The following is a 12016-nucleotide window of genomic DNA, read 5'->3' on the forward strand; positions in this document are numbered from 1 at the left end:
AGGGGTCCCTCATACCTGTTCAGTCTTTCATTTCCTCATGTCATCCGAAAGACTGGAGGGTAAACCTGGCTCTGGGGTTGCACAGATACACATTTCTTCTTTTTACTATAAGGCTAACCACAAAAAACAAAAGTGCAAGGAAGAGTCATGCCAGAATGATCCCCTCTCCCATTCCAATTGCTGGAAAACTAAACTTAATTTAGCAAGACTCCTTGCAAAAATATGTGGCTTCTTTTTGGAGCACAAAAGGGGCAGAAGATTACTGACCAATCCTTCAGTGTGGTTCAGGAAGACAGCACGCAGGCGGTGGAAACCAATGGGCAGCCTGAGACAACGGTGGGGATGCTGGATCATTGGTGGCAACCTAAGAGGTCTGCTTACCTTTGCCCTTTCAAACACACACACACCTAGTGTGTGTGTGTGTGTGTGTGTGTGTGTGTGTGTGCTGGTCTGAGTTTAGAATGAGCAAGGAAGGTGGCTGGAGGCCCTGCCTTTACTTTATTTAACCTTTCTGACCAAGTTTCTAATAAAATGTCTAATAAAATGTAGGCCAGTTGCCAATGGTGGCTTCCAGCTGCTGACTTTTCCCACATGCCAGAGATCCTGGGAGGAGGAGTGAGGAAGGCTCAGATGTGCCTGTTAGCTAGCAGTGCAAGCAGCGTGCGCTGTGGTGGAAGGGTTCGCAGACCAACAACTGGGTGCACGTCTAGGGCGGGGGTTTACGGGGCTCCTCAGAGAAGCGGGGAGCAGAGCGTTTCCAACATCCTAAAAGCAAGTAGCACGGAAGCAAAACGAGAGTTGTCCCCGTAAGATGGATTCGATACTTCCTTTCTTCCTCTCTGACTCCAGAGTAGATCCCACGAGCATCCCCGAGTAAGACGGCCAAGGTGAACTGGGGCGGACGCAGACGGGCTCATCAACGCGCTCCTGGTGTTATGACAAGTGCTTTGAAGGGGGTGGGGGTGGGGGTGGGGGTGGGGGTGGGGGTGGGGGTGGGGGGCAGCATTCTCTCCCTTCGCTGTGCGGGGTGCAGCTCTTAGGGGATGAGTGAATTTGTTGGAGGGGTCTTTTCTGGCCTGGCGGATGATGCCGGGGGAGTGACGTCACCCCGCCCCCTCCTGCGTGTGTGTGTGTGTGTGTGTGTGTGTGTGTGTGCGCGCGTGTGCGCGGGGCGCCTCCGCCACCCACTGCCCCGCCCGCCGCGCCCGCGCCCCGCGCCCGCGCCCCGCGCCTCGGCCCCCTCGGTGGGTCCCGCCCGCGCGGCCGCCGGGGCGCACCCGCACCCGCACCCGCACCCGCACCCGCACCCGCACCCGCTCCGGCGCCCGCAACGCGCACACGCTCACGCTCCGCGCGCGCTGGGGCAGCGCGATTCCGGGGGATCCCCAGCGCGGTTCCGAGGATCGTAGAAATCACCCAGGCGGGGAACAAAGGGAGAAGCTTTCCCAGTCACTTTCCCGAGCTTTCCCCTTTAATTTCCCCACCGCCGCGGGGGTCGCGCCGGGTCCACGGGCCGGGCCGGGCCGGGCCGGGCGCCCCCCTCCGGGCCGCTCCCCGCGCTGCGCCGCGCCCCCTGCCCCGCGCCCCCTGCCCCGACGGCCTCAGTGCCTGGTTACCTCTCGCGTGCGCTGCACTTTTGGGGGGAAGAAGAGACGGAGGGGAGGGAGGCGCCGAGGGGGGCAGCCGAGTTGCTATTTGTGGCCAAAGAACCGTCTTTAAAAGCAGCAGCAGCAGCAGCAGCGGGAGGGCAGGAGAGAAGCGGAGGGCGGCGAGGAGAGCCGGCGCCGGACCCCGCACCCCGCACCCCGGACCCCGCACCCCGGACCCCGCACCCCGCACCCCGAGCCGCGAGCCGCGCGAGGAGGAGGAGGAGGAGGAGGAGGAGGAGGAGGAGGGGGGGGACAGCGGACCCCCGGCGGCGGCAGCCTGCGAGGCGAGCGCGGGGCGAGCAGGAGCAGCGGGAGGAGGACGAGGAAGCGCCGCGGCAGCCTCCGGCTCAGAAGGGCCCGGAGGACGGCCCGGGAGGAGGAGGAGGAGGAGGAGGAGGAGGCGGCGGCGGCGGCGGCGGCGGAGGAGGCGGAGGAGCAGGGGGTAGGGGTGGAGGGAGGGCGGGGGGACGCGCTCCTCTGGATGCTGGATTTCGGGCTTTTGGACTCACTCGCTGACTCTCCTGCACTTCCTCGAGCCGGACTGGGCTGGCCGCGCGAGCGCCGGGAGGCGGCGGCGGCGGCGGCCGGGGGCACCCGGGCGGCGGCGGCTCCGCGGGACTAAGGCGGCCGCGCACGGAGGCGGCGGGCAGGCGGGCTGCGCGGCCGTGGCGGGGCGCGAAGGCGCCGGGAAAGTGCTGCTGGCGGCGCGGGAGGCGGTGGCGGCAGCTGCCCGGAGCCAGCATGACCAGGTGAGTCCCCGAGTGACCCGGTCCGCCCCCCTGCGCTGCCCCGCGCTGCCCCGCGCTGCCGGCCCCGGCCCCGGCCCGGCCCCCGCAGCGCGCGCCCCCCGGGCCGGAGCTCCCCGCGCCCGCGAGCCCGGCCCGGCCCCGGCCCCGGCCCCGGCCCCGGCCCCGGCCCCGGCCCCGGGCGCACAGGGGCGCTTCTGAACCTTCGCGGGCGCACGTCCTCCTCCGAGCGGCTCGCTGGGGCCGGAAACCTCACCCCGAGGACAGCGGCCACCTAGAGAACGACGGTGCTTGTGCGACCCCCGCGCCCGCCTCTGGGGTGTGCAGGGTCCTGGGGGGAGGCAGGGGCTGTGGGGCGACCGACCCGACCCGGCGATGCTGCTGCCCTGCTCCTCGCCCTGTCTGTCTGTCTGTCCATCCATCCTCTCTCTTTTTCTTTTAGGAGGCAGTGATTACTGTTTTAAGGAGGGCTGGTTACGGTGAGGGGGCGAATTCTTTTTCTTTCTTTCCCCCGAACGAGTGGGGGGAAGGAGAAATAGCAGGGATCAAAGTCTGCCCGGCTGCCCTAGGGGAGGGGGACTGTTTCGGAGACCTCTCCGCGGCTGAATCAAAGATGCCAGTTCCTAGCTTGTGGGTATCTGCTGTTCTTGCTCCTCCCGCGGGGTGAGGAACGCAGAATTGATAAGGAAAAATAGAAGTTGTAGGAAACAATTTAAAAAGAAAGCCGCAGCAAACCAAAGGTCCCTTTGCTTTTCTATCGATTTATTGTAGCTTCTCTGTAGCCGTGGAGAAAACTTGCATTGTTTACCCATGAGGTTGATTCTCATTCAGCGGCATTAGCAAATGAAGTCAGTTTTCTGAGGCTTAAAAAGAATCTGGAACACTAAGTGTGAGCTTGGCTTCCATTAATTGAGTGTTCCAGGATTCTGAACAGGAGTTCAATTCTTCAAAACCCGGGACTATCACATCTACTTGTATTGTTTCCAGCTCGCCTCCCAGCACATGACTTGCCGAATGTCTCTGTTTTCTAAAATCCTTTGAGTGACCCCCCCAAGACCAAGCTACAGTTCGTGCCTTAAGCACTCAGGAAGATTCCCGAGAGATCACTCTTCTTGTATTTTCTCTTAAAGTTTTATTTTTTTTCAATTTTCTTTTAGATGCCTATAGACACAGTGGCAGTGACTTACCAGAGCTTACTTTAGCACACTCAGTGTTGAGCCTCCCAGAGACTAGTAACTGCTTGTGGCTGGAGAGATAGATTTTGCTGTTGGACTTCCAGAGCCACAGACTTGGACCGTTCCCTTTGATGCGTTCTGTAATAACACACATATGGGGAGTTAGACCAACCATTGATACTTTTGACTATTTTGGCTGTTGTCTGTTTGAAAGTGTGCACATCCACCACTCAACTTGAGTGAAACCAAGGTGGTGTGCCAAGACTCGAAATATTCTGATTTAAAAGAATATTTAGATGATACCCACCGAAAGATTATGTTATATTGCTAACATGATGATATCCAGGACAACACTTGGCAGATATTATACTTATTTTGAAAGCATATTCTGTTATGCGCCACGAATAGATGTTATTTTATTGACTTAGCAAAGAGAATACATTTTCAATGCTAGATGTCCGAATTCGTGAAATAGACACCCTAAATGGACATAGGAAGAAAATTTCTCTACCTCCCACCTCCCATAATTATGTACTGTACTTTGCTTTTCAATGGAGCTAGCAATTCTGTGACAGATTTTTAAAATTCACCCTCATGCTATCAGCTATTATTGTACTTTCAAAGTGTGAAATTGACAAGCTGGTCAGTTTCATGAATTCAGCTGTCAGATTGTGTCCAGTTAAAAATTGCTAAAAGCTGTAAATGTGCCTGCCTGGAATTTTCTTTTGTAAAGGAAAGACAGCAAGAGGATGAGGATTAAGGGGTGTTATTAATTGTACATCTTTTAAAATAGATGCACTCCAATGTGCGTTTTGTCACAGACTGTTGTTGGGAAATCTGTGTCGATTTCTATAATTTCAAAAGTGGCCTTCAGTTTGCATCAGTATTTCATTTGAAATAGTGAGCGCTTTACTCAGAAATTATCTGTTCCTAAAGCCCTCCGTACAATAAGTGTAATAGGAATAAAATTCAAAGGGGAAAATTCTCTCTCAAATATATTTTAATATATTTGAGTAATATATCACTTTCGTAATGACATTAAAGAGTGAATGTTAACTATTTTATTGTGGAGGTTATGTAACACAAATTCTTCCTGGACCAGTGCAGGGGTAGTTACCAAAGTAATGAAATGTGATGATATACTTTTATATATATGTATTTTGGTAGATAACCATGAAAGTAAAACTGATTAAAGCATTAAATACAATGATTTGGTTTGCCTTTTAAGAATGACATTTATGTAAAGCCAGAATATCTCCCAAGTGGAGAACTGAGAATTGGAATCCCCTCATCTGCTGCTGTTCGCTGAGCCACTAGGGGCCTGTATTACTGTTCTTATATCCAGGAGATACCCTTGGATGGCAGATGCAAACCCTTCCTAGAGAGACATTAAAAAAAAAAAAAAGAAAAGAAAAGAAAAAAAAAGAAGGAAAAAAAGAAAAGTAGGCAGCCCCCTAAGTTTTTGTTTTGTTTTTAACCTATTAACTCATGTTCTAATCTTAGCCATAATCATTGATTGAAGAGTTTTTCAAGAACATTATTCACAGAGCTTCTCTGAAACTATGGTGGTGTAAAGTTGTTTTTTTCATATAAAATGTGAAACAGAAGAAGTATTTGTGCAAATTCATATGTGATCCCAGTGTATGTCAAGGATAAACAAGTAGGAACGTTAATACATTTTTTTATTGGACTGATAAGGATGTTATTTGCATAGCGTAGGGTTAAAAGATAAATGAAGCAGCATTACTTTAAGGAAAGTGTAGTCATAGATTGATGGTGTGATTAAACTCGCTTTGTAAGTGCTGTGCAAGTTAGTATGGAAGGAGAGTCTGAGGCTCTGAGTCCAGTTTAGTCAGCATTTGAGGGTCCTGGACTGAAGATTCACTATACATTTTTAAGTGTCAGTTTCACAAATTTGGAATCGACCAGCCGTGGCAATCTTGATAGACATTAGGCAATAAGGTCAAGTATACTTACACTGTTCTTTTGTTGATTTTCACTTTTTCAAACTGACAAGGGTGACTGTTGGTAAAACAGCACTCTACCAGTATTTGCATATTGGATTTCCTTCAGACCAAGCTTGATTTATCAAGCCATTAAACAGTTCTATTTTTAAAAAGATTCTATAGGTAAATAAGAAATCATTAACACAATCACATATGAAAAGTGCCATTTCAGGCGGGATCATTTCTCAAGGTGATTTTGCTTTAAAACTACCCTCCTTCCATTTCAGCTGTGTATTTGTGGGTAGTCTGAGAGTTGAGGTATGTGTGTGCTCCAACTTGTAATCCTGAGAGCCTGGTACTTTCAGAGTCACATCTTTAAATCTATGCACTTAACCTTTGCTCATGGGTACTCTTTTCATTCCCCCCCCCCAAGTTTCTGGTTATCTCACAAATGAACTTTACCTTTGACATAGTGTGCCCAACTTAGTGGCCACAAAATACACCTTTAGGATTAGTATTACAAGATATATGAAGTGCTAAATATACAGATGTAAGTACTCAGTTTTCCAGAGTACTCAAAGAATGTATTGTGTGTGTGTGTGTGTGTGTGTGTGTGTGTGTTCTCTCTATTTCCTTAAAGGGACAGGAGTTTTGGTTGAAAAGTTTAGTGTGAGAAAATAAGGTATATTTTAAGCCCGGCCTATCTGGGTGCCTTATTGCCTTATGGAGTTATTTACCTTTTCTTTATACTGTTTGGTTTCTTTGAAAAATTCTTTTTGAAAAGCTACTTACTTGTGATGTCACAAGGGCAACTTGCAGCCTGAAGCAAAGTCAATGTTTAAAAACATTTCTTTTTATATTATTAATGATTTGCCAAGAAATAGCAAAGAGAGGAGTTTTTCTCTGTGTGCGCCATAAGATTGAGGATTCCCGTATAACACATCAACTAAGAAATCTGATAACGTGGAAGAAGATTGTTTAGAAAGGATTTGTCAGTGAATTTTATTCCAACAAACATCACTTGTTTAAGCTTCTGTAATTTCATAGCACAGTGAAATTTCCAACAAAGGATTGGTTTATTTAGGGATATGTTTTTCTATATGGATAATCTCATTTGCTTCCAATTAGTAGCTGATAACATTTTTAAAATTTCATGCTTGGCTTGCATTTGTTTTGACAATTGAAGTGTCTAACTCCCCCACCCCCCATTTTTAAAATGTGTTTCAGCTCTTCACAATTAGGCCCTTAGAAAAGATAGCTGAAAGAATATATGGCTTGTGCTTCTTGATTGTTCATTATATGAAATTATAGCCTTAGATATAAAAGTTCAGCATTTTCTTTGCGTCATAAGTCTTGGGAAGGTCAAAGAGCAAATGCTTATATGTTACAACAGTCTCTGACCTAATGCAACCTAAATAACAAAGTCATGACAATGGTGCTAGACCGAAGCACTAATGAAATAGAATTCTTTTAAAAAGTATGCCACAAAATTACATAGAAGTCCTCTGCCCTTCATTTCCCCGTTAATAAATTCCCCATTTGCTTTCATGTAATCAAATTTGTATTTTCTTCTCTTAACATTTTATTCATCAAATATTTTTAAGACTTAGACATTGAAGTAACTTAAGTATTATATCCACATATACTGCCATATTCCTAAAACAATGTGTTGTGGGGGGGGGGGGGGGTGGGAAATGGCTAAAATCATGCCTGTAATGTCCTGCCTTCTCCCTCTCCAGGGAATCCATTCAGTATCTTTCTGTTCATTATTTTCTGTTTGATGCTCTGATATATCTAATTGGATCATATCAATACTTGCCCGTTTGTCTATAGCTTTTTAAAAATTACATACATTTAGAGCAAAACTGAACTTTGTATTTACTTTTCAACCTTTACTGTCCCTCAAATCAAATCTCTTTGTGTCAGATCAGGAAATTAATGAAAGAACTGACAATTTGGAAAGCTAAGACCACTGATTTTGTCTGTAAGCCAGCAGCTCAGGTGTGCCATCAGACCAGTAATATTGAGACAACTTAGATGATCCTTACTCCCCACCTGAAGCAAGCAGGCCCTGCTTTCCTTTGCAAACGACTGCTCTTAGGTGGCAGGCTCTTCTTCGGCTCCTTCAGCATATATGACAAAATACGAAAGCAAAAGCGGCCATCTGAGGCTAGGCTTTCTCCAAATTCTTTGGATTTTCACTGACCAGAAACCCCGTTTAACTTTGATACTCAGATAACAATATCAGGAGCATTGTGACCTTCACCACATTGCTATTTACTGCATTTAAGCTCTGTAACTCTTGTCAGTTTCTTGAAATTGATTGGATTTATAAATTCTTAATTGTCTTTTTTTTTTTAAACAGCCTTCAGGCTCTATTTCTTAATGTAGCGCTAGCTAACTAAGTTGAGATTGTGAATTCCATTTAGAAAACAGCACTTCTCAGTATTGTTTTGGGATTAGGAGATATTGTACTTTCAAATATATAAAATGATCATCTGTAATCATTGGGTCACAAGTAATAAGAGCCTTCTCTTTTAAGCTTCAGTAAATCAACTCCTTTTATTAACAAAAAATTTTGTATTAGTACTGGTTTTATAAATAATTGAAAACGCGTTCTTGTTAAATCTTATTTAATCCTGCTAGTTTATAGTGTATACCAAGGTAATGCTAAAGATTGTAAAATCTCGACCGACTTCCTTCCTTCTTTGCTCCCTCCCTCTCTTCCTTTTCTTCTCCTTTTCCTCCTTCTCCTTCTTTTGCTGCAGTGAAAAGAATATAAATTTGATACAAGAAGAACAGAATTTATACATTCGTCTTGTCACTTACTACCTGTGGAATCTTGGGGGAAGTTACATAACATTTCAGTGTCTCAGTTTCACCATCTGCAAAGTGGAGAAAATAGCCATAGATGTAATGAAGTCCCGATTAGATAAGAAGAATTTGTCTTATTTTTCATTTAAAAAAATCCTGGTTATAAGAGTTATGTAAGAAACATGTTATATTCATTAATACTAGTTTCTGTGATAGGACTCTATTTTTAGCTATCTGCTATAAATTATTGCTGGCTGACCTAAAAATTAGGTGTGTTGGACATGGATGTTTTGTGTCTGTTATTCAATTTGCACTCTGTTGTGCAATGCTGTGATTACTACAGACGCTGGAACTACAGTTTTTTTTTCAATAATTCTTTTCAGCAGGTTTATTGAAATCTGTATACATCAGTATGTCATGGGACAGAAAGCATTTAAAGCAAAAACTAGCAATGATTTTACCTAAAATATGCAAAGAGAGCATTTTACTTGAAAGTCAAAAATATATTAATGGAGTCTTAATGATATTTGACGTGGAGCTGTAGTCTGGGGGAAGAAATGTTTAGAAAAGCGTTTAATTACAATACTGAACCAAAAGAATTGCCTTTTTTTTTTCTTTAATGGTAGTGCATCTTAGAAAGCTCCTTAGCTCTTTGCCCAGTGCAGCTGTCCTTCCCTGAAAGATCAGGTTTCAAGAGCAGTGATGGATGGTGGGTGCCTGTAGCCAGTTGTGGGGTTTGTTCTGAGGTCAAATGTATTGATGGAGGATAGGAATTTACTGCCTTCTGTCTCTCCCTAAGATCTGCCAGTACAGTTTCACAGAGAAAAAATTTGACTAGACACATCAAGTGCCAATCCGGTGTCCCATTATAGGTCAAAGAGACATTTGTTTTCAGTGGTTAAAATAATTTTTTCTTCCATTCCCCCTTCCTCATGTTCTGTCCCAACTGAAGGGACTTACTGAGAGTGTGCACTAATGCTTTCTTACTGCACAAGTAGTTGCTGGCCTCTGTAAAAATAATTCAAACTACTTGTAGTAGTAACTTAACTGAAATATTATTAAAGAATTTTAAGTTAGAAAAAAAATATGTGTACCCCTTTCGATGTTTCCGGTTGAAATAGTTAAGTGTGTTTTTGAGGTACATGGTTTTATATCTTATTTTGAATGGATCTAGCCAAGATTATTTGGCTAGTTGGGAATAATAGTAGTCTATTGGAAACGACTTAAATATTCTGAATCCACTTAATGGCCAAGAAATAATTTTCCTTTTTTTTTTTCCGGCGGGGGCAGGGATGAGAAGGAATTGTAATGTTTTTAGAGGACTATATTTTGGGGAACATCTTCCATTGGAAATATCCCATGGGTGGTAGTTGTTCTCTCTAAGTTCTTTCTTTGGCACTTTTTTCATCAACATTGTTTTCTCTTTATCTGATGTTTTGGCTCCTGTGTCTCCATCTTCACCCTAAACTCTTTTTTTTTTTTTTCATTTGACCTATGGCCCTCTTCAGGCCACCTTTTATCCAGTCTCCTGTGATGTTCCTATCCACCTCTCCCAGAAGCAATAATTTTGCGCATAGGTGACCTTCAAAATAAATTTCCTAACTTCTCAGTGGAGTTCCAGACCTGATTTCCTATCTGCCTGTTAGATGGTTGAGAAATAGAAGGCTCTCCTGCATCCCAAACTCTGCATTTTATAACCTAAAATATTTTCTTCCATCCATACTCAGTTCAGCTTTTTTTTCTTGGTACCCCATCATCTGATTTATCCCTGCCCTAGTGACTTGGGCGTCACCCTTCCTTTTATTCCTATCCCCATTCAATTTTGCGGGTGTGATTCCTGTCATCTCCTCTAACCCTATCACTCTCTTTCCACCGCTCCCTTTCCTGTGTTGTTGACATGCTCAGGACATCATTCATAGCTTCCTAGGCGGTCTCTGTGTTCTCATGCTTCTCTCCTAGCTCTTCCTGAAAACTTTTGCTCTCTGGAACGCCAGCCTTCTCAAGTCTGCACACTCAAGTGCTGAGTCCTAGCACAGCGAGCCAGGCACTTTGCAGGTGAGCCCTCACCTGTGCAGGGAGCAGCCTCCCTCACAGGACTCCATGCAGGTGCTCATCCTCCTGCAGCGTGCAGAGTCCCTGCCATCCGGGAGAAGACTGCTCCCGGCACCTCGGGTTCTGACAGCACTGTCTCTGGAATCCTCTTTCTCTACCAGCTGTCCTAACTTGCATCCCTTGAAATCTTTCTAATTATTCTCTCATTTTCTAGTTCTCAGCTCAAGTACTCTGCCCTTTTCTTTGAATTTAGTTTGAGTTGAATTTAATTGAAATCATGAATGTGGAGAATAATAGTTCATTTGAAACCACTTATGATGCTCAGGACTCTGAAATAGGTGAAAACCAAGTTTCTGTTAATTTTTGTGATACTGGAACTACAGTAGCTGTGGTCTGTGTCAATGCAGAGGAGTGATGGTTGCTAGAATTTGGAGTACTTACTAGGTGCTGGACATTCAGCATAGCACTTTTTCTTCAGTACCACATTTAATCTCTAAAGTAACTGTGTCTGAGTTCAATGCTTTTATTATCACCAGTTTATTTCAGAGGAAACGGATTTATCAAGGGGTTGAGTGACTTGCCCAAGGTTGCATAGCTAGAAATAGTAAAGAAGGAACTTTAAGTCAAGCAATATTACAATCTCAAATATCATCCACTCTAGTCTTAACCCTCAGTATATGCTTGTGTCTGATGGGATTTTTAAGCATTTATTTCAAGTATACTAGGCAAGTAAAACCAATATGGTGCTTTCTTGACCCAAATTCAGGAAGAATCTTAGGCATTATGTAGGTTGTCCCTCCATCATTTATGATGAGCCTCGTCTGCTCCTTTCTCTGATTGGGACTGGAGGCATTGCCTCCAAAATTATTTGCTTTTCAGGCCAGTGACACAACTGCCTGAGCTCTGGAACAGAAGTGGCTAAACAAAATATTTCTACCAAGAATAGTTTTTAAAAACCACAAAGGCTAGCATTTTCATAACTGCCCAACAGGTAAGGAAACAAAACATTTTAAGATAGAGAAATATGGATCCAGCAGGATTATCTGAAGAGCAGTCTCCCATCAAAGGAATGAAATTATGCCAAGTGACTGATATATATATATCTATATATATGCATTCTATTTATTGGACGCCTGCCCTACACAGTTGTATCTGGTAAATTTTGTCAATTATAATGTCTCTTCTAAAATACTCTATTTTCACTGCTTACCGGTTAATTTCATTATCAATAAGGGATGATTTGATAAGTTTTTCTCCATTTAATCTGTTTTATGAAAGTTTAGCTTTTTTCTTTTCTCGTGAGGCCTATTTCTGATTAATTATGATTTTATAAATAATACAATACAGGATTTACATTTGTTTGATGATTTGGAAAATTATTTTTTCTCTGGCAACAAGGCACCCTGAAGTTTTAAGTCAGACATGGTACATAAAATAAAGCTACATAGAAAATGCTCTGATATCTTATGGGTCTTACAGAATGTCAACAGTTAAAGCCTTCTTTACCCAGGCTTCTAAAGTGCTTCTCGCAATCATACACTATCTGGCTTAGCCGTGTTTTCCTGTGAGTTAATCTATAAATACAACCTCCGAGAAGCCTGGAAAAGGAGATCCTGCCTTCTTTGGCTAATGTG

At 44.5% G+C, this 12016-nt stretch overlaps 1 protein-coding gene across 40 annotated transcripts in view; it reads left to right on the top strand.

Annotated features, from left to right (window-relative positions):
• The first annotated feature begins 2123 nt into the window (after window positions 1–2123).
• PTPRD (protein tyrosine phosphatase receptor type D) overlaps window positions 2124–12016 on the top strand; it is a 508136-nt gene continuing 498243 nt past the window's right edge. For all 40 annotated transcript variants that reach the window (XM_041763191.1, XM_041763202.1, XM_041763197.1 and 37 more), the window contains exon 1: window positions 2124–2398. The gene's annotated coding sequence lies outside the window, so the exon portion shown is untranslated. The remainder of the gene's footprint in view (window positions 2399–12016) is intronic.

This window comes from Vulpes lagopus, chromosome 7, assembly GCF_018345385.1.
Source record: "Vulpes lagopus strain Blue_001 chromosome 7, ASM1834538v1, whole genome shotgun sequence".
In the NCBI taxonomy this organism is placed as follows: domain Eukaryota; kingdom Metazoa; phylum Chordata; class Mammalia; order Carnivora; family Canidae; genus Vulpes; species Vulpes lagopus.